The sequence below is a fragment of the Euprymna scolopes genome, chromosome 32 (genome assembly GCF_053919585.1).
Source record: "Euprymna scolopes isolate OS-2025 chromosome 32, ASM5391958v1, whole genome shotgun sequence".
NCBI classification, from domain to species: domain Eukaryota; kingdom Metazoa; phylum Mollusca; class Cephalopoda; order Sepiida; family Sepiolidae; genus Euprymna; species Euprymna scolopes.
In genome coordinates, this window is record NC_136513.1 from 29,483,615 (window position 1) to 29,507,500 (window position 23,886).

Consider the following 23,886-nt stretch of genomic DNA (forward strand, 5'->3'; position numbering starts at 1 on the left):
CGGAAAAGACGGGGACATTGACGAATCCGTTCAGCACTAAAATCCCAAGGTAACCAATCGCCGGTGTCACCGAGAAACTAATGGTAAGCGGATGATGCAATAAATCAAATTGAATGCACATTTTATTGAATTATGTAAAGTGTACTGGGCATGTGACTTGTCGCTTAGATCACAGAGAACACCACATGTTATTATCAGTGAGTAATATTTTAGAATGATATTTGTGAGAAGAAATAATGAATATAATAGTGTAGATACAAAGTGAAGTGATTGGTTGGTTCTTTTATTTTGTTTTACGGCATATCAACCCTTTTTCAGGTTATTTAATGCCGAATCCAGTGATTTTGAAGAACAATTTTTTAATAGAGTATACTTGTTTTGTTTTTTTTAAGTCGGTTTCTATCTATAACAGGACCCGTTCACAAGTGGTGTAATCATACACACACACACACACACACACACACACATATATATATATATATATATATATATATATATATATATATATATATATATATATATATACTGTTGTGTTGTGTTGGTGTGGGGGTATGTGTGTAGCTCTGTATTTTGGCGATCCTCCCTCAGGTGACGCTGATGACCCGACAACCAGACAACGATCACCACGTCTAGACTTGTAATCGGGGCTATTTTTAGACTTCCTCATGGTAATATAACACTGTTTTATCAAATTAACCTTTTCATATATGAGACGTAGGCGTAAACATATGGGCTAGTAGCACATGGAAAGATGTAATAAAGAAAAAAACTGTGGAGTCAAACTTTGAAAGGTGAGAACTGCATAGTTCCTGACCAACCACTTATAAAACAGATGATCAGTTTATTTCTATTAAAAAAGTTTTGTGGGTGAAAGAGGGGAAAGTAATCGACTTTTATTATTTTTCCTAAATGAGACGGGAACTGAATAATTTCCTGATTAGAAATTAAAAAGTCGATTCAAAATCGCAAATTGCCGTATCTCTGAAAGATATAAGCGAAATATATGTGCAACATTATCAGATTTGTTGTCTCTCCACAAGGACGGATCTCAATATAAGGTTACACATTGAGGACAGTGTATTCGACATGTTTCGAATATCTAGCGTCCAACACATTCAAAGACAGTCACCTTGTTGTTGTGAATTTCAGAATACATATGGATATAAAATTCATGTCCTAGAAATAACGAAATGATTCAATTTCTATTTGATAAAAACCGATTTTCTTTTTGTTGCAGACGTTCTACTAGTTGGCTGGTGGTATACAAATTCCAAGAGTGTTGTGTGCCTTCTATCATGTTTGAAAGTGGCCCAGTGTTAAACGATCGTGATCGGAGATGCGCCGCTGTAAAACTCATGCTCTCTACCGATCCAAATGATTAAAACAGGACCATTGCCAGAACCCTCCAAATGCATCACTGTATTTCGAGGAATAACAGGAACGTACTTAGGGTGAGGAAAAAAATTTCTAGCCACGATTACGCCCCTTTGTGTTTTTTATAATGAGGGCCACCGCATCACACCTCACAACTTTGAGGTCGGCTTGAAAATCAACAGAAAAATGTACTTGCATCTGCTGAAGAGTGCGCTAATCCCCTGGTTTAATCAAGTTGCCGGTGGCAGACCTTGAGTGTTGCAGCAGGATTCAATATTTGCTCAGGTAAATATCTTATATTATTTGACTGAAAATAAGTATTTGTTTCTGTACTATTTGCCGAGAAATTTCTTCTGTAGTTAATATATATATATTAAATTAACATATATTATTTCTCATATCAAAGTTATAATATTTTTTACAGTATTATATAATGTTGACTAACCTAAATAACGGGAATAAATTTCCATGTGCTTCCTCGAATTTTTATGTACAAATGAAATATAATTTCTTACTAAATTATATTTAACACGTTAATCGCATGTGGACGATATTAAGGTCTACATGGCTGAGAGAAGGGGTATGATGATAAGAACAGAGGGACCGTGAAGATTAAAAACTATAGGGTTTAGCCGCTGTCATGGGAAATTGTCACTTGCTTTGATTAAAGGAAGAGCTAAACAGACGAATAAAAGATCAGGGCTCTGCGCTAGACTCAATTTTGAGAAGGCTGCAGCGACTGCGTCTAAAGTGGTGCTTTACAGGTTCTTAAATTGATAAGCGAACGTGTGAAAACTTCTCATTGGACATGTTCACATTTTTATTAAGTTAAAAAACTTGACATGTAGTTTATTTTACGTACGCTCTATTGTTTTAATCAACTAACCAACGCTTATATATTATTCCTTAATTGGAATTCATTTTTGAGATGAGCATTATATATATTACTTTTATCTTTTATTTCGTACTATTATTCTCATCTTTATTAGTTGTTTTTGCATCTTTTATTGGTTGTTGTTTTTTCAGGACGTTTCGGCCAACTATTCCTCTGGTGGTAACCGCGACGGATAGGAACCTCGAATCTCCATACTGCATTCTCAGCAATCACTGTAATCTGTAGTTGTTGTCGTTTTACCACGTTTTGTCCAAGTAAAACTCTGGCTGGCGTTGGGTAGGATTGAAACCGCTATCTTCAGACAATCTCCACCTGGAACCGTAGAGATTCAACGTCTCTGTCAACTGCGCCACGGGCCCCGAAGGGCGATCAAGGTTGGATTCTTTGATCTTATAAATCCACGTGTATTTATTATCTGATCTTCCATAATCGGGTCCTTACGGATTGGTATATATATTATTCCTTAATTGAAATTCATTTTTGAGATGAGCATTATATATATTAATTGTATTTTTTATTTCGGACTATTATTCTCATCATTATAAGTTGTTGTTTTTCATCTGTTATTGGTTGTTGTGTTAACAAAAAAAAATTAATTAAAATTAACCAACGCTTGTTTAATTTTTCGTGCACAAATTTAACTAACCATCGCTTATATTAAAATAGCATTATTTAATATTCGTATTTGATTTTAGATTTTCTGATTTATAATAGGACCGCATATTATTGGAATATAATGGATTTCAATGGGATAATTAAAGATTAATATAATATGGTAACATAGTTTATTTCTAAATATTAAGCATTATAAAAAGGACATTTTATAGGCACCCGCGATTTTAAAGTTATTAAACGTAAAGGTGAACGATGGAATGGTTATGTATGTGCAGATAACTATTATAATAATGTTGGTGATATTAATGGAATCAATTTATGTTATAAATGTTGTTAAATTCAGAAGTATATAATTATAAGCGATTGCCTCACAGACCCAATTCATGCGAACAGAATTTAATAATTCTGTAATCAATAATTATTACATACTAAATTAATTAATATATAAAGGAGAAGGTTCTACGATAACTTATTAAAACATGAACGCATATCTAAAGAGTTTTGGAGGCAATCTGGATACTTTAGTATTGCAAAAATTACTTAGAAACAAATCAAACGTTAGTGTATGTGAGGGGGTTAGTGAACGATATATTTTAACAGTAAAAATCATTTGTTGAGCTGTCCAAGTAAATGCTCCATATAGAAAGGTAATAATTAAGTAGCTGATAAGGAGTTAAAAGAAAAAGTTTACACTTCGTCTGTATAGATGTGGAAAAAATTTTCTTTAATTTGATATAAAAAAACAAGAGATATAAATGAATAGGGTGAATAGTCATATTATACAAACAAAAGCAAACAAAGTGGTTTCACATTACTTGTATAAAACACCCTCATATGTTTTCATCGTGACATCCAACAATTTTTTTAATTAACTATATTTATTCAAACATGGAGTGTCCTATTATTTAAACATGCAGTATCCTAGTATTTAAAAATGGAGTATGTTTAATTTTATCTTTCAATTCATGTGCTAATAAATTAAATATATAATTAGCCAATTGTATTTTGCTAATAACATTTCATCCGATGAGATGAGACATTTATTGAAAATCATGGATTAAGGAAAAATATTTACCTTTTTTGTACTCCATGTCAAACAATAAATTTTGCTGTACATGTACATAATTAAATTCAGAGTTTGAACTTATATTTTGCTCTATCTCGTATATTGAGTTTTCTATATCTAGTTAAGTTTGTGTTATATGTATCGATGATAATATTTTTTAACTGCGATTTATCATATTATACAATTTGTAATATTACAACATTTCAAAATGTCATTAAATAAAAATAAATTATACATATAAACAAACATGTACCAACACACACATATGTATATATATATATATATATATATGTGTGTGTGTGTGTGTGTGTGTGTGTGTATCTATGCGTATGCATAAAAAATATCTCTTGTTTAGAATAAATAAAATAGTTGGTTAATATATGGCATCCGGCGGGATGCCACACGCATTAAACAGAATTATATTAAAAAGGACTAGAAAATTAAAACACGAGATATACATGCATATATATGTAGACGTGGATATATATATATACATATATATATATATATATATATATATGTATATATAGTATATATACATCTATATTCATATATATATAAATATATATATACATCTATATTTATATATATATAAATATATATACATCTATATTCATATATATATAAATATATATATACATAGATATATAAATACACATACATATATATATAAATATATATATTAACATATCAATATATATATATATATATATATATATATATATATATATATATATATATACGTGTGTCTTTATGCGTGTGTGTCAGCTTATTCTTCTCTAAACCTATCACAATTAAAGAAATAGTGACGAGTATTCTTAAATATTTATCTATCAACTAGGACAGTGTATGTTGTTGGGTGATATCATAATTATGATAAACCTTCTATCTGAAAAATCAATCTCTGTACCCGTGTCTCCGTTATGTGTTGACTTCCATCTGCATGCGCTACATTACTAGGCTTCCGTTTGTTTTTTCTTTTGCAATGCGATTTATAATTGTCTTGTATACGTTGCACATGCTTAGGCATCCAATTATTCATGTTTGGATTATTCAATCCTTTGTAGTAGATGGCATAGCCATGTTCTGTCTTCAGTTTTGCATATTTTGATTCTATAATTTCTTTTTTTGTAACATCACTCTCTTCAGACTCGTCACCGCTTTACGGTCTTACATTTTTTATCTTTCTGTAAATCACTGTCTCTTTGTCGTTGTTTCTTGTGATTAATCATATGCTCTCTAGTTTACATATTGTTTGGAGCTTTTTTTTCTACATTTTCTACAGAATGGTGAGATATCAATTCCAGTTTATAACAGTATATAATAATTAAAGAACGTTGTTCATATCTGCTTGTGGGATACAGTAGGTAATATTATTGCACAGATAAATTCAGTTATCAGATTTATATAGGGGGCTTATCATTGCTAGCTTATTATTGATTATTGTTTATTATAGCTTATTACTGCTTTCGTTGTTTGGGTGTTTCACTTAACAGAATAAGTAACGCCCGTATTTAAAACTATATTTCAGATGGGCACAGCTAAAAAAGAAGGAAGAAGCAAGTATTTTCGAACCGAGTTTCTCTTCAAAATTCAACCAAAATTCAAGTAATTATCCAATCAGGACGAAAATTTTACCGATTATTAAATGAGGAATGAGTATAATTGATTACTATTTTTCATAATCAATATTCACACATTTTTGCCCACAAACCTCTCTCTTTATTTGTTGGTACAAATATGCTTTAAATAATCAGTATAGCCCAGCAAAACAGATTGATTTTTGGGAAGTGTGGGGACTGTAGATACAATAAATAAAAACAACAGTGTGCACTTATCAGATTTTAAGGTTGAAAATCCGAGTTTGGAATGTGCTTGATTTTCATCTTTTGTGTTTTGAAGTGGAAATTCGTTGAATATATTAATAATTATTATCTTTAAGATTAACAAAAGTTATATATTTGCATTAATTTTCGTAAAACACTACTTTTTAATCGTTAAAAAATTAAATTGATAATGTTCATTTAGTGAGCCCAATATTGCTAATATATTATTATATAAGCAATGGTTTGACGATTCGATACAAAAAAAAAGAAATGTAAATAACGGCGCACTTTTCTAAAAAAAAAAAAAAATGCGATAATTTGTTTCAGCAATTTGCTGTTACGTGATATTATATCACCTACGGAAGATCATAATCCCTAAAAACAGACGTTCTCTATTAGTAACAGTTGTTTTCTCCTCCTCTTCCAAGAGTATATCCAAGTCTGCAGCATCGGGATGCCAAAATTTTAAGGCCCCCAAAAATTTAATGAAAGTTTTTTTCACAAATTATGCGATAAAAGCACAAACGGCACAACCACGTTGACACATCGGTTCGAAGTTAAGCAACGTTTAGCCTGGCATGTACCAGATGGGTGACAATTTGGGGAGGCGTAATGCTGTATGTACCATCTGGGAAGGTTGGGCGTGGGTCCAGCACTCTCACTCTGTAAACAGAACTCCTCGCTACAAAAATATCTACAAAGTTGAAGATGGCCTATGCCCCTCCACGGGCTCAAGGGCTACGAATGCGATAAAAGTTCGGGGAAAAGCAATTTTTGATGGTTTATGTAAAAAAAACAATTTTATATGCTTTATGGAACAAGAAAATGATTCGCAGATTTGAAATTATAAAATCGATTGTAATCGTGATATTAGAATTACATTCAATTTTTTTAAATACAAGAATTTATAGTTGATATTAGACAAAAATATCACATAAAACGCAATTGTAGTTTATTTATACGTATTTATTAAGAAAATCATTAAAAGTCTAAACAATAAATACAAAGGGAACATAACAAATGTTTTAAGTCCATTTCACTATAAATTGCGTTTGCTATTCTAATTTTATTCAATTATGGAAAAAGTTATTTTTTCCTGTTTGATTACATTAAAAAATACGTTTACGTCAAGAGTGACCATAAATAAAGAAGATGGCTGATATCATCCATTGTTATTGATGACCACAACCATTAGTAGTTTGGGGGAAACGAGCATAGTGTACTATCTGTTCTGATGCTCCACCTAACTTATCCTTTTCTCGTTCAATGAAAGAGAAATCTTTTTTAAAACTGGTGCAATCTTTATGCTTGTTTGCATATAGAGTGCTCCATTTTCGGTAGCCTGATATTACCCACATAAACAATCGATATCGTGCCCAACTCTGCCCTCTTGGCGAGTAAATAGGAAATTCCCCGGTTTATCAACTCGTTTCTGTTAAACTTCAAGAGTGAAACTTGATGATCATTGCTAAATACTCAATATAAATTAGGAATCCAAAAGCAAGTATATTTATCTTCGGATTTATGTAACGTTATGTTACATCATAATGCAGGAATTAATAAAAAGGGAGCGTCTTCAATTCATTCAATCAGCAACTTATCTTGTCACTGGTATGTAAAGTTTTATATTTACCTTGTTGTATCGCACAGGGTTTTGTTTGTACGAGAGTAATGAACTACCATTGATGAATTTAGTATTTGTTTTACCGGCAAAAATCATTAAATTATGTTTTTTTTCGAAAACATATACGTTTTTAATTAATCTTTATATAAAAATTATATACTAAACGTTAAAAAAGAGCAAATTTGTTTTAAAACACATCTAATGTTGCAATGTTATCCGATTTTGTTAAATGTTTTTAAGTTTAAAAAAGAATAAAGTTTAAAAAAAAAACATGTCGGTATACTTCCGATTAGAACACCATTGGTAACATTGTAAATCCTGCTACAGTAGAACTCCGGGATACGGCATTACACATTAGTAACGAAATTCAGTACAGTACATAATGCACATGTATATAAACTATTAACATAACAAATAACACCGTAGATCCGGACAACGAGCGTAACCAGGGGCTGGAAAAACAGCGTATTTTATATCCTAACCTGAAAACACCGTATGCTAGGGCAACTGTATCTCGGGGTTTTACTGTGTATTAGTAATGTGTACTTTATTTATTCACTATTAAGTGCTAACAGAAAATTCAAAAACTTGTCATTTTAATTTTGATATATTATCATTATTAAGTATTATTATTATTGTTATTATTATTATTATTATTATCATCATCATTATTATTATTATTATTATTTTGATATATTATTCTTCTTCTTATTATTATTATTATCATCATTATTATTATTATTTTGATATATTATTATTATTATCATTAATAATAATAATAATAATAATAATAATAATAATAATATTAATAATAATAATAATAATAGCGGCAAACTAACACTTCTTTTCCCGCGTTTTTCGGAAAGTTAGAGGCTGTCAATGTTACTGGCCTTTGTCCGTATTGTTTGTTTCTTCTGAGGCATCCATCTTTATATTAGAACCAAAGCGAGGCTCGCTCCTCGCTATTCACATCCATACATTTTAAAAGAGTATGCACTTTGAAACCAGGGAAATGAACCCTGCAGGTCCAACCGTGGTAATGCATCAATCAATAAACGCTGCACACTTAGGTTCAAATAAAGAGAGAGAAAGAGAGAGAGAGAGAGGGAGGGAGGGAGGGAGGAGAGATGCAGTGACATTTTGTCATTAGGAGCGGATGTTGGGGAAATCTTTTCAATTTTTATCTTTGTGTTCGGCAGCTATTAAAAAAATGAGATGAACAGCAATAAGAATAGAGAATGAATAAGGAATTTAAAATGGCGACCAAATTCAGCTGACGGTAAAAAAAAAAAAAACAACGTTGCGTTTAAAAGTTCATAAAGGAAATAGAATGGAAGCAACTGCATTATGAACAAAGAAAGAAAACGAAGAAGAAAATATGTCAGAAAACAGAACCTAGAAAAAAGATAAAATGGAGCTACAAAAAACGATAATGATAACTAAATTTAAAACAGTGTAGTTTATAAAAAAGGATAAAGAAAAAAAAGATGTTCGAGTGAGGAAGGAAAGATAGAAAATACGTTTGAGAAAATGTTTTAAAAAAGAAGTAAAACAGAAAAATGGGTGGCAGAAAAGAATCTACGAAAAAAAACAATAGGTATAAATTAATAACGGTAGATATTTGTATGTATGTGTTTATCCGATAAACTTGAATTATTGGTCACATAACACGGAAATTAACAGGAAATAGTAATCATACACCAACAAATGTTTATAGCTATAAAAATATATGTTTGCTTTGGTGGATGAATAAAGCGTACAGAAATATATTGCCAGGTGAAATGCAAAATGTTCATTTAAACTTGCAGTCCCATTTTTATGACTTCTGCGCGTGTATCACTCGCAGCTTGACATGTTTTATTTTACGTCATTCTTATCTATCTGCTGATTGCTTAAATGGTACGGATCGCGGCTGAAGTGCTAAATTTTTCGGTTTCAGTTCTAGCTGATGGCAACTAAGTTATTTTTTTAAACGTTTGGAATCAGTTCTATACAACTATAATATTCGATAAAGGATTGGCTTTGTAATAAGTGAAAAGTCTCTCAGAGTTAACATATATTAAAGCGTATTATACGACTTGGCAATGTTTGGTATGAATAGAATCATAAAAAAAAATCAAGATGAAAATAATCTTAGAAAAAGGAATAAAAATCTTGAAGTAAATAAAATACGATGGGCAAAAACAGATCAAAACAAAGAAACTGTCGATTCGGGTATGAAAAGCAAATAAAGTATGACACATTTATATAAGAAAAGAAAACAGAAGGTTAACCCATTTATGAAATAAATAAAAATAAAAATCTAAAATACAACATAAAAAAAGTAAGAAACAGCAAAATGACGAAATCGGGAAACAAACAGATAGGGATGCTTGTAACAATACGCAGAAAAATGGGATTTTTTTAAAAATAGAATTAAATTGAATAAAGGGAATTGTAAAAGAAAAGAAGGAAATCAATTAAAGACAATACATGATAGGAAATAACAGATTAACATAGAAATAATTAAATATGACTTGTAATATCTTTTTTTATGAAAATAAGAAAATCGAAAAAGAATTACAAATAAAAAAATGCAAATAATTTTTTTTTTAAATTCCAAAAACGACCGCAAATATATAAGACAATAATGCAAAGCTTAATACGTGAAAACGAATGGTACGTTAACGCATACAATAGGGTAGGTGTCAATTCAGGATGGATAGATAGATAGATAGATAGATAGATAGATAGACAGATAGATGACTATTGCTACTTGTTGACAAGAGCTTTCCATCTCTTAAGAGGAATGTAGAGCATCCAGGCGCACGGTGATGACTTTTCAAACCAGTTACACTCTTGCAAAATTGTTCCTAGAGGTCAAAGAGGAACTAACCAGTATTTGATGGGACTTCATTATTCACCCTTGAGAGTCTTGTCAAAATGATTGGTAATTCAGAGACAAAACCAGAGCTATTACAGCAATAGGTGTGTGATCAGAGAAGCAGCATATTATCATACAATTATTGGGCATGTCTGACAAATTGTGACTTTACATGGTTTTGAAACCCAGCTTTAGACAAGAAATCTGCCACAGATTGTGCATTTCTGTCTTGTTTCAATTCGCCAGAATTCGGATTCATCCTGATTTCTAAGGGCACACTTCAATAATACATACTTAAAACGCCTTTCCTCAGATAGTTAGAGAGATAGATAGATAGATAAATAGATAGATAGATAGATAAATACAAAGAGAAAGAAATAAAAAAAAATCACCAAATGTAAGAATAAATAAATAAAGAATAAAATATATGTATTTTTCAGCGAAATGGCACTATTGATTATGATAATTATCTAAAAGAGCAGATGCCATAAAAGAAGAAAAAATGAAGAAAATACGATGATGGAGGAGAAAATAAAATATGTGTAAAAAACGATGGTAAGAAAAAGAAAAAAAAATATACTAAAAAATTCGAATAAAAAAAGAAGATATTTAACCACACTTACAATTGCACATGAAAAAAGAGATGTTGCTATAAAAAAGAAGTAATGCGATCTTAACTCTCATTGAAATACAAACCAGCACTCTCATCCAATTCAGGAGGCAGGAGATGATAAAAGATAAGAAGAAAAATGTGGAGTAAGTTGTTCCATCCTTTCGTTCAGCAAGTCACACAGTGAAGACTTAGTTGCTCAGAGTCTAATGGCAGGACGATAACATTACAGAATCACTTATCGACAATAAATCCGAGGAAACTAAGTTATTTTAGTTGCCTATTATCTGTCGGGCTAGTGTATTTGTATTGTGTGTTTTTAGAGGTCCACTGTGCAAGGATTTTACTTTCATCTTTGGAAAGTTCATGTATTTATTGATCATTACTTTGGATTTCCCGACTGCTCTATCCATTACCACTGTAGCATTGCATTTGTCTTCTGGAAGTATTATGATATCATTGTCACGGCGTAGGGGCCTGATAGCCAATACATCTTTCTTTGAGAATCTCGCAGATTTTATAGAATCTGGTGACTACTGTAAAGTGCAATAGAACCCCCAACACGCAAAGGAAGCTGTCACAGATCCTCAGTAAGAACAAGGACCTTACACCACTTGTGTTATATAGACAGCTAGTACAACATAATAGCAATCTACCACACCTATACGACCTACCTAAAATTCACAAACACGCTATTTTATTAAGATCCATTGTCAGTGCCCGAGATTCAGTATGCAATCCGTTGAGCTGATTTCCGGTAGATATAATCAACCCAATCATCGGTAAATCCCTATCATACGTCAAGAACTCAGCTCACTTCATGGAAATAATAAAACATGTTCCAATTCATTTCAACCAGATGGTGAGTCTAAATAGTCAGACTGTTCACGAAAGTACCCACTGATGAGAATCTGACAGTGGTACGGGATAAGCTGACATCGGATGCCTCACTGAATGAACGCACTTGCATCCCAATTGACAATATAACGGAAATGTTAACATTCTGTGCAGAAACCACATACTTCGTGATTGTATATGATATTTATCGGCAGGAAGAAGGTCTGGTGATGGGATAACCATTGTCTCCGGTACTGGATAATGCGCACATGGATTACTTTGAGGGAATGGCATTAGGATCAACACCACTAAAGCCAATAATGTGGTCGCGATATGTAGATGACACATTCATGCTCTGGCCCCATCAGGAAGATGTTCAAACGTCGCTAGACAAGGTGAACTCGATCCGTCCAACTGTACAGTTCACAATGGAAAAGGAAAATAACAATAAATTATCGATCCTAGATGTGCTAATAACTCGCACAGGGCAGGGGGGTTATATCATCTGTATACCGAAAACCAACTTTGATTGGATAGTATCTAAATTACAAATCCCACCAACAATATAACGTAAAGAAAGGAATCGTCACTTGCTAACAACATCGAGCAAAAGCAATATGTACTAACATTAGTGCATACCGACAAAAGATGAACAGTTTAAGAAAAACCTTTAACCGAAAAAACTATCCAGAAAGCATGGAATCAGCTCCAAACAAATCTGGACCAAACACAAAATGACACTACTCAGAAACTCACCACAGTTTGTATACCATATAAGAAGGGCTTGTCTGAAAAAAACTTCAACGAATATGTAATTCATATGACATCAGTACAATATTCAGGAGCGATTCAACTCTCCAGAAACAGCTTGTGAGAGTCAATCCCCATACAGAAAAAACATGACTAAGAACTGTGTATATGGAATCCCATGTAAATGTGGAAAGCTACAAAGAGATGAAAAGTATCGTCCGTTGTAAGTATGGTTAGAACATCGAAAAGTTGTAGTAGGTGAAGAGATTGAAAAGTCAGGTAGAGCTGATGATATCTGGAAAGAAAAAGCAAACCATCTACCATTATCGAACGAATTAAAAATTATAGACAGAGAGGAACGGTGGAGAGTAAGACGACTGAAAGACCTGGTATAGAATGATATACAATATGGGAACTAGTAATGTTAAACACTAGATAATATATACAAGTAATACGTAAAAACTGTAAAATATACACGTAATAAGTATAGAGATAGATATACATTAATATATAGTAATAATTAGTAATAAATAGTGATATTTACAACTAGAAATAAAAAATAAGTTCAAGGGTTCTAAATTTCGTAATAGAATTGTCCGCAAGGATCCGCGGCGCAGTGATTAGAGTACCAGAAAAAATCAATTGTAAAAGTGATATTCTCCTGAAGGTTGAAGGTTCAATCCTCAGAGTAAGGGGGCCAAAATATACATTTGCGAATTACTGAGAGCCTCTATCCAGTCATGGCTTACGGAACAAGTAAAGGGATCTGCTCGAAATTCCGTCCAAATTCCTGAGTTCGACAGGAACATTTCCGAGTTCAACAGGATACACCCGAAGAAGGTCGAAGGTGATATCTACCGAAACGTTGTAAAAATCACACGCAAAATGAGAACAGTAGTTCGATGAATAATAATAATACAAATAACCACAGTTTATTATTATTTCCACATTTTAACTAACATTGCTCCGATCTGGATAGTATTTGTTTTTTCTTGCATGTTTACCCAAAAGAAAGCAAATTTGATGTAGGGATTACTATCTTGGACACAATTTGTATAGGTACAATGTAGGAAGTTTGGCAGCAAGATGTCTGCTTACATTACACTTACACTTCTGCACGTCGGTACAGTGAAGGAAGCAGACACTCGGAAGAGAATTCCAAAGTCTAGCAGTCCTCGGTTTATTGGCTTGTTCAGAGCTTATTTACATGAGTCATTTCATAGCTATTTCTATTACCGGCGACCTTCAAGCTTTGGTCTGCTTTACGGAGTAGAAAAAACCTTATTGTAAAACACTTCAAGCAATAAAGCTCTGTCACGTGGAGAAAATTTTCAGAACCGTAATAGTAAAACTTATTATTTCCCCTTGAACTTCACCAGATTTGACATTTTTATGTATCGATTTTTGTCTAAACAATGTCACCTCTATTTGCCAAAAACTGATTTCTTGTAGGAAATTGGGTGAGAGAAATTTTGGGAGGAGAAAATCCCATACGGCAATATATATATATATATATATATATATATATATATATATATATATATATATATATATATATATATATATATATATACATACATATATATATATATATATATATTCACATGTCTAATAAAATTAACACCGGAATGTCTGTTTTTGATAATAAATAAATAAATAAATAAATAAATAAATAAAAATAAGTACATCAACATAAAAAATAAAAAAAATGCAACCTACCCACTTTGCACTTTCTCATATAACCAATACAAAGTGGTCCTAGGATGCGTTATTTTTTCAGGGTACGATGTGGAGTACGATGTTTTCCGGCTCCGTTTACCATATTTGCCCTCTTACGGTGTTATATATAATGGTATTTGATTATATGCATGTGTATTATATACTGCACTGTATTTTATTACTAATTCTTAATGCCGTGTGTGGAATTTTAAAATTTTAGAAAAACAGTTACATTATTTTCTCTCATCGATTCATTGTATTTATTTTTTATTTTCTTATTCTATATTAAATATATACGTACATCATTGTTATTCTTCCACTGAACACTTCATTATTTGCTTATTTATAATTTTCTATTTTGTTTTTTTTCTGTCGATTTTTAAATAATTTCTAATGCTGTTTTATTAAGTAATATTTTAGAAAGAGAATGGTAGTGGAAGAAAAATAGAAAGAACAAGAACAAGAAGTTATGAAAAAAAGCATGAAATGTAAGAAAGAAAAAAATTGAACGAAAAAAAGGGTTGGCAATTGGCGCAAGAGCATATACGTAGGGTATTTTTTTCACGTAATCTTTCTCCTTCGCGTTACGGGTTCGAGCTTGCCGGCCAACTACCACTGTTTGTTTTTTTTTTTTTTTTGCTTAACACACACCTTCAAACCTCTGAGCAATGGCGGGCAACCAGGCTAGTGTTTTAATATATTTGGAATGTTATTTTTCAGCTTTTTCTTTTAGACAAGCTTTATTTCCGAAAGATTGTAATACATGGCTGAATTTAAATACTTAATTTTCATGACTGTTTTTTTTTAATGTTCATGATGATTTAATGTTCCATGCTGTTTTTTTTTTATAATCACTGACCAATCTTTTCCATATACATAGACGTCATGCTTATCAATATTAGCAGAAAGTGATTAGAATGATATATAAAAAAACAGAAAAATAAAATCTAAAATATTTCTTTAAAAATAAGTGTCTTCAAAAATGTGTATGACCATCTTAAACATGTGTATATATATATACAGTGATGATCATATTTATTGACACGGTAAAATAAAAGTTAAATTTTGTCTAATAAATTCTAAAAAAAGGGATTAAATTAAAGAAAATAACAAAGTATATTATGTATTTTTAACTGGCCTTTCCGATGCAGCAATCGGATTTTAGAAAAAATAAATAACAAAGGAACAACAAACATAACTGCAAAAAACCCTTGTTCAAAATTATTGGCACGATTTATTTAATAATCAATTGTATAGCCTTTGGCCTTGATTACCTTCCTCAGTCGCTTTTCATAGTTTACAACCAAGTTGTTGCACTCTTCAGTAGTAATGTTAGCCCACTCTTCCTGACAATAATCCTCCAATTGAATAAGATTCTTAGGCTTCCTTTGCATTACCCTCAATTTTAATGTTCTCCATACATTTTCAATTGGATTAAGGTCTGGGCTTTGTGATGGCCACTCCAAAACATGATTATGATCGTCCTTAAGCCATTTCTTAGTCAGTTTAGCCGAATGCTTTGGGTCATTATCTTGCATGAACCACCAACGACGACCAAGTGAGAGCTCTTTAGCAGAGTCTTTCAGGTTTTCGTCCAATATTTTAACATAATCTTCCTTTTTTATGCTACCTGTGACCTTAACAGGTCGCCCTGGTTCAGAGGCAGCAAAGGATCCCCAAAACATCAAACTGCCTCCACCGTGCTTCACTGTGGGTATGGTGTTCTTAGGCAGGAAAGCTTCGCCAGATTTTCTGTAAATATAAGACACTTTATTATGGCCAAATAACTCTATTTTCGTTTCGTCAGTCCATAGAACACGTTTCCAGAATGCAACATCTTTATCAATATGACGTTTTGCAAAGGCTAGCCTTGCTTTCAGGTGCATAGGCTTCAATAAGGGAGTCTTTCTCGGACGACATGCTTTTAAACCAGCTCTCTTCAAAACTCTACCAACTGTATGTCGAGATACATTCACTCCAGAGGTGCTCTGTTCATCAACAATCTCCCCAACAGAGATCCTTGGGTTTTGTTTTACTTGTCGAACAATTTTCCGTTCATCTCTTGGGGAAAGAATCCTTTTTCTCCCTCTACCCTCTAAACTCATAACGTGGCCTTGCGATTTGAACTTGTTTATTATGGCTCTAACAGTGGATTTGGGAAGGTTTAGCTTCTTTGAAATCTTATCATAGCCCTCCCCATTGGTATGGCATGCTACAACAAGCTTCCTGACGTCTTCGCTGTGTTCCTTAGTTTTAACCATGGCGATTGAAAATTATAATTTAGTCACTTATAATAGTTTAAATAAATCGCTATCTAAAAATTATCTGAAAAAAATTATTCACTGAATTAGCGTTAAACAAGCATAATATGGCTATAAAAAAGTTCAGAAAGCACGTAAACCGGAAATTGATTGATATTATACTGATACTAAAAGAAAAACAAAGCCGTGCCAATAATTTTGAACAAGGGGTTTTTGCAATTATGTTTGTTGTTCCTTTGTTATTTATTTTTTCTAAAATCCGATTGCTGCATCGGAAAGGCCAGTTAAAAATACATAATATACTTTGTTATTTTCTTTAATTTAATCCCTTTATTTAGAATTTATTAGACAAAATTTAACTTTTATTTTACCGTGCCAATAAATATGATCATCACTGTATATATATATACACATGTTTAAGATGGTCATACACATTTTTGAAGACACTTATTTTTAAAGTAAAATTTAAATGGGAATTTGAAAATTTGAAGTGTCGAATATAATGATAAAATCATTTTAACTTACTGATTTTTTTTTGTAAGTCCGACATTTCACTGATAGATAGCCTCATCAGAGTCGAAAGTCCGGTTCGTGATTTTCTTTTCTTTTTCTTCATTTTTGTGTTATGGAGAAGAGAAAATTTACTTTGTGTTCCGGCGATTTTTTGAAGACACTTATTTTTAAAATAAAGTTTAAATGGGAATTTAAAAACTTCGTGATGGCGAATATAATGATAAAATCATTTTTATTTACTGCTTTTTTTTTTGTAAGTCCAATATTTCGCTAATACATTGCCTCATCAGGATCGAAGGTCCGGTTCGTTATTTTTTGTTTCCTTTTTCTTTTGTATAATACTCCGATTTCGAGCGGGATTTAAAGTAAAAGATGGCCACACACTGATAAGGCTATGTATTAGCGAAATATCGGACTTACAAAAGAAATCAGTAAATAAAAATGATTTTATCATTATATTCGACAATTAAAAGTTTTCAAATTCCCCTTTAAATTTTACTTTAAAAATACGTGTCTTCAAAAAGTGTGCAACCATCCTTTACTTTAAAATAACGCTCGAAACTTGAGCATTATACACTTGAAATCACCGGAATACAACGTAAATACTCTTCTCTTCGTCATAACACCAAAATGAAGAAAAAGAAAAAAAAATCTCGAACCGGCCTTTCGACCCTGATGAGGCTATGTATTAGCGAAAAATCGGACTTACAAAAAAAAATCAGTAAATAAAATTGATTTTATCATTATATTCGACACTTCAAAGTTTTCACATTCACATTTAAAGTATATATACATGTATATATATATATATATATATATATATATATATATATATATATATATATATATGTATATATATATATGTATATATGTATATATATGTATATATATGCGTATATAGGTGTATATTTGTATATATATATATGTATATATATGTATATATATGTTTATATATTGTATATATACGTATATATACATGTGTATATATATGTATATATGTGTATATGCATATATATGTGTGTGTATATATGTATATATGTGTATACTTACACACACAGACATATATATATATATATATATATATACATATATATATATATATATATATATATATATATATATATATATATACGTATCTATTGGACACTATGCGCTAGTATCACAACAAAAGCATTTAGCGTCCTGGCCTTTGTCGTGATCTACAGCCCCAATGTCGTCACCGTCTTAAATACTGACAGCTGGATAGAAAAGTTTACAAATTATGCGATTTGAACTATGAATCTTTAATTTCGGGATGTGCAAATGCAAGAATAATGTTTTATCGTATTTACCGGCCAAGGTCAATTGTTTTCTTTCTAATTAGGATCCCGAAGCAGCATTTTTTTTGGCTAAATACCAAAAAAAAAAGCAAAAAAAAAAAAAAACGAAAGTGCGCCATATATTGAATTCCGACTTTATAAACACACGATTCAGACAGGAGTTTGGTAGATCCGCTTTACACACACACACACTGAAAAGGTCAGTTATATAATATTAAACACTTCGTATAAAAAAAAACTAAGACGTAAAATAATGCGGTTATAAATTTCCGAAAGAAAAAAAATTACTTTAACCTATTGCAGCACATACATAACCCGACTTCTTTAAAGTTTATAATTAAAAAATAAATTCCATGTGTATTACGGTACCAAAAAAGAAAGCCTTAATTAAAATTATTACATAGAGATACACTTCCGAGTTGCATAAGCCGATTTTTCAAAATTCTACATTTATAAAAGAGAATTCAACGATATAAGGGCGAAAAAAAAAGACGGAAATTTTAACTAAATTATTTTAAATAGAAACCGGGGATCCTCAGCTGTTTACCATGTAGCTGTTTTGGGGATTTAAAAACAGGACAACTGTAAAGTTAATGGCTCAGCAGTAAAAATGATATTTCCCCAATATCAAAATGTAGAACGATACGCTTACAAAGTAAATTTATTAATAATTTACGAAGATCTATTCTCTGACATGTTAACCGTCATGTAAATGCTATGCGACTAAGCATGCATAAAAGCTTAAGAAAGAAACTCAAATAGATGAGAGGAAATTTAGTCAAACATTAACCTGTGTGAATACAAGGTTAAGTGGCAGTTTTAGTCATTAAGAACTGTTTCACCTTCACCGCTCACTCATTTTTCGACCAAATTTCAAAGAATTATTACAGTTTATAGATAACACCTCAGCTACGTCATGAAAAAAAAATGTAATTCAGTAAAACAAAAGTTCTGATGAATTTTTTGTCGTGTTTAATATCGTAAAAATATGTAAGGATGTGTGCGACGCTTTTTAGCGACTGGTTTTCATAGCTTCAGCCACTAGGCTTGCTATTAATTCACTGCTGTCGCCGAAAGAGAAGTAACAAGTGACACAGAGACAATGAAAGCATGAGAGGAGAAATAATTGGAGTAAGTTTATTGAAAGCAAACATTTGCCCTACTTTGTTATTACATGTGTGATTATGGGGGAAAAATAAACGACTGAAATTAAACAATGAACAAATAAATTTATTGGAAGCCTTTAACAATCATGGATTGCAAAAGAAAAATGCGAGCATAGCAATATGATTGAGCTAAAACATGGGCATGCGCAGCTCTGGCTATTGAAATTGGAAAACAAAAAGGATAAGATATTCTAGTAAAAATATAATAAATTCATAACTTCAAATATTGCAGCATTAAGAAAGTTTTAAAATTCAATTTATCACATTATATAAGCAATTCTTAATGCTGAAGATATCAATTCATTATAATTTTTACTAGAATATCTTGTCCTTTTCTTTTCCAGTTGTAAGAACTAACCTTTACTTTTCCATGTTTAATCTCAACCATAGTACTATTCATGCTCGCATTTTTCTATTGTAATATATATATATATATATATATATATATATATATATATATATATATATGTGTGTGTGTATTTATATATTTTCCATTGTAATATGCACACACACACACACACACACACATATATATATATATATATATATATATATATATATATATACAAACATATATATATGATAATTGCAACGTCTTGTCAGACGAGTGCCACTCCCTCAGTCACTGAAAGTCCATGAGCCAGAAAATAACCTTTAATTTAATTTTTTTTTTTTTAGTCTTTCCAGCGAATTCACACGCTAAAGCAGACATGACATTGAATACGATCCTTGGCATACATACATATATATACATATACACACATACATACACATACATACCCATAAACATGCACACACCTATACATCCATAAATACACAATACATATAACACATACATACAAATATATACATACACACATGCACACACATATACATATATATGCATACACATATATACTATCATATACAAATACATACACACATACACATACATATTCACATACATATACGTACACATGTATGCACATATACACACATGCAGATAAAGTTACCTACATATACGTACACATACATATATATTTGCCTATACGCATACATATATATGCATATATACATATGCATACACACAAATATATATACGTGTATACATACAAACACGCATAAACATGTATACACAATAAATAAATAAATAAAAATAAATACACACATACATATATACATACATATACAAATATGTATACATACACATACATACACTAGTACATATATTAACATACATACCTGCATACATACATACATACATACATACATACACACACATATGCATATATAGAATGATGGCAGATCAATTATTACATGCTTCCAGCATTTCAGGGCTACTAACATGCCACGTTTTTCCATCGCCACGGACAATTTTTATAGACAAATGCCTGAGGAAGTATCTATACAAAGATGATGTTACAGAGTTTTAGCTTATTACGACAGCTAAGTCCCTCTCGCGGTTCAAAATGTCGAGATTCAGCAACAAGCACCAGCAAGATAGCTAGCAATAAATCAAACTGCAGACCAGCTTAATGCGGGTACTGGTATCCCGCTTGATGTATTTTTTTTTTAATAAGAGATGTGCTTCACCCACAGGGGTTGCCTAAACAAGGCTTTTGGGAGTTCTCTCCACCCCACACACATATCGAAATAAAGGTATACACGTACAAGCATGCATACAAACAGATGCACGCAAACATACATACGCAAGAAGAAATACACATGACAACATGCACACACACTCATACATTCATAAATACACGCATGTACATACATATGCACACACACGTACACATACACGTGCATGTAGAATACATATGAAGGACTATTTATTATGACGATGATGATGGTTATTACGAATAGGTGAATTCAACATGCATAAAAGAGTAAAACAATCCCAAATACACAGAAGATAGAATAGACAGACGTATATATATATATATATATATATATATATATATATATATATATATATACGTATGCTGGAGCGTTTCCATCTGAAATTCGATGCATGTAGAAACTATGCATAAATAAAATTTAGCGTAATAGCTTACTTAAACAATCACTTAATATTAACAATAAAAATTAAAAAGTAATTAATTAACGCACATTTTAAAAGTTATATGCAAATTAGTGTACTTTCATGCAGACGCTCGCATATATATGATTTAATATATTAAGAAGTTGGTGTTTATATTTTTTTAATAGAAAAAATAGACTTTTAATATCAATTTCAAATCTAGAACAATAACTGTACTTTATATTATATATAACTGTACTTTATATTATATATAACTGTACTTTATATTATATATAACTGTACCTTATATGTCTAAACTCACATAAACAAAAACAATCAATACATACTTAAATATATATATATATATAAAAATCTTGGAGAATTTAACATAATACATGGACAAATCTTCTTTCTGAGAACTGCACGGCTGTGGAGCTGTCTCCCGTTTTCCTGCTTTCCATCTGGCGATAACTCTGTCGTCCTAAAGTCTACCCTAAACAAATTCTTGTTGACCCGTCCCCTTATGCAATCCAATTCATCAAATTTTCACCACTTACGATTACGAGGATATTATCACATTGAAGCCTGTACACTCATTAGACTTTTTCCTCCAGTGGCCTCCGGGCCTTGATAAGTGGGGACCCGTATGTAAAAACAATAATCAATGGAGAATTGGTTCAATAATAATGAGCAAGAAGTTTACGTGAATGAAAATCTAATACTTATGCGTATTTTATGATTGTCAAACACTGGGCGGCGTGTACGACGTATAACATGCAAGTTTTTGTTTGTTTGTTTGTTTGTTTTTATTCTTTTTTCTTTACTTGTCTCTTCGTTTTTTGTTGTACCCCCCCCCCATTTTTGGAATTATTAATATTTAATTTTGGCGTGCGCAAATGTAAGGGCCGGAGTAATGTATTATCCAACTTACCCGGCCAAGGTCAATTGTTTTGTTTTTAATTTTTATCCTTTAGCAGCCATTTTACCAACTAAATAAATAAAAAAAAACAAAAACAAACGAAAATGAGACATATAATAAATGTCTACGCTGCAGACAAAATATTCAGAGAGGTATTTAGTAGAGATTTTTTGCCCACACACGGACTGGTTTGCCTTTCTTCCCTTTTCTCATTATCTTATTATTATTTAGTTTCTTTTCTTCTTTTTCTTCTTTTTTTGTTCTTCACTCTGTAACCCCTTCTTTTTCCTTTTACTTCTTCTCTTCTTCCTTATATGGTAAATTGTCTGTCATTCTTTTGTTTTTCTGTCTCTCATCTCCTGCTCAATTATATCTTCTTTCCAAAGTTTTGCCAGTTTTAATATCTATTTACTTCATAATCTCTGATTGTGCCTCATTTCCGCTACTTTATGTTTCGTTTCTTAACATTCGTCTCATACAATTCTCTTTTGATTATTTCGTTCCTAATGAATCCAATGCTAGACGCCGCATCGCCACTATTTTACCTAGTATATTCTCTACGTTCTGATGAGAAGCATTAGGCTTCGAAATGCCTTGGCATACAGAGTCCCTTCTTTCCTCCAACAAATCAGTTGTATAGTATTATTGAATGAATGACTGATCACATCTATATCAACCAATATATAGTTGTGTGACTTCATCACCCACGCCTATTGTTTCCATATATACGAGTAAGCTCCAAAGATACTTGTTGAGATTTATAATGTCCAAATGAGTCTCTTCGGTTACAATTGAGCGCTCTCATTTCATCTCATGTGTGTGTGAATATATATATATATATATATATATATACATATGCATATATAAACATATATATGCATATATACATATATATATATATGCATATATATACATATGCATATATATATACATATGCATATTTATATGCATATATATACATATATACATATGCATATATACATATATACATATGCATATATACATATATACATATGCATATACATATATACATATATACATATGCATATATATACACACATACATATGCATATATACATATATATACATATGCATACATATGCATATACACATATGCATATATATACATATATATACATATATACATATGCATATATATACATATATACGTATGCATATATATACATATATATATGCATATATATACATATATACACATATATAGCTATGCATATAAATATATACATATATATATGCATATATATATACATATATCCATATACGTATAAATATATATACATATATACATATACATATACACACCCATATATATATATATATATATATACATATATATATATAAACATAAATACATACATATATATTTAAAGGATTATGTATACATATACATATATCTTTACATATATATATCTTTATATATATATATATCTTTATATATATATGTCTTTATATATATCTTTATATATATCTATCTTTAGATATATATATATCTTTAAATAGATATAT

At 31.1% G+C, this 23,886-nt stretch overlaps 1 protein-coding gene across 1 annotated transcript in view; it reads left to right on the forward strand.

Annotated features, from left to right (window-relative positions):
* Nucleotides 1-1,237: 1,237 nt before the first annotated feature.
* LOC145256105 (general transcription factor II-I repeat domain-containing protein 2-like) overlaps nucleotides 1,238-23,886 on the forward strand; it is a 780,669-nt gene continuing 758,020 nt past the window's right edge. Inside the window, exons 1-2 of the mRNA XM_080114691.1 lie at nucleotides 1,238-1,659; nucleotides 2,401-2,643. The gene's annotated coding sequence lies outside the window, so the exon portion shown is untranslated. The remainder of the gene's footprint in view (nucleotides 1,660-2,400; nucleotides 2,644-23,886) is intronic.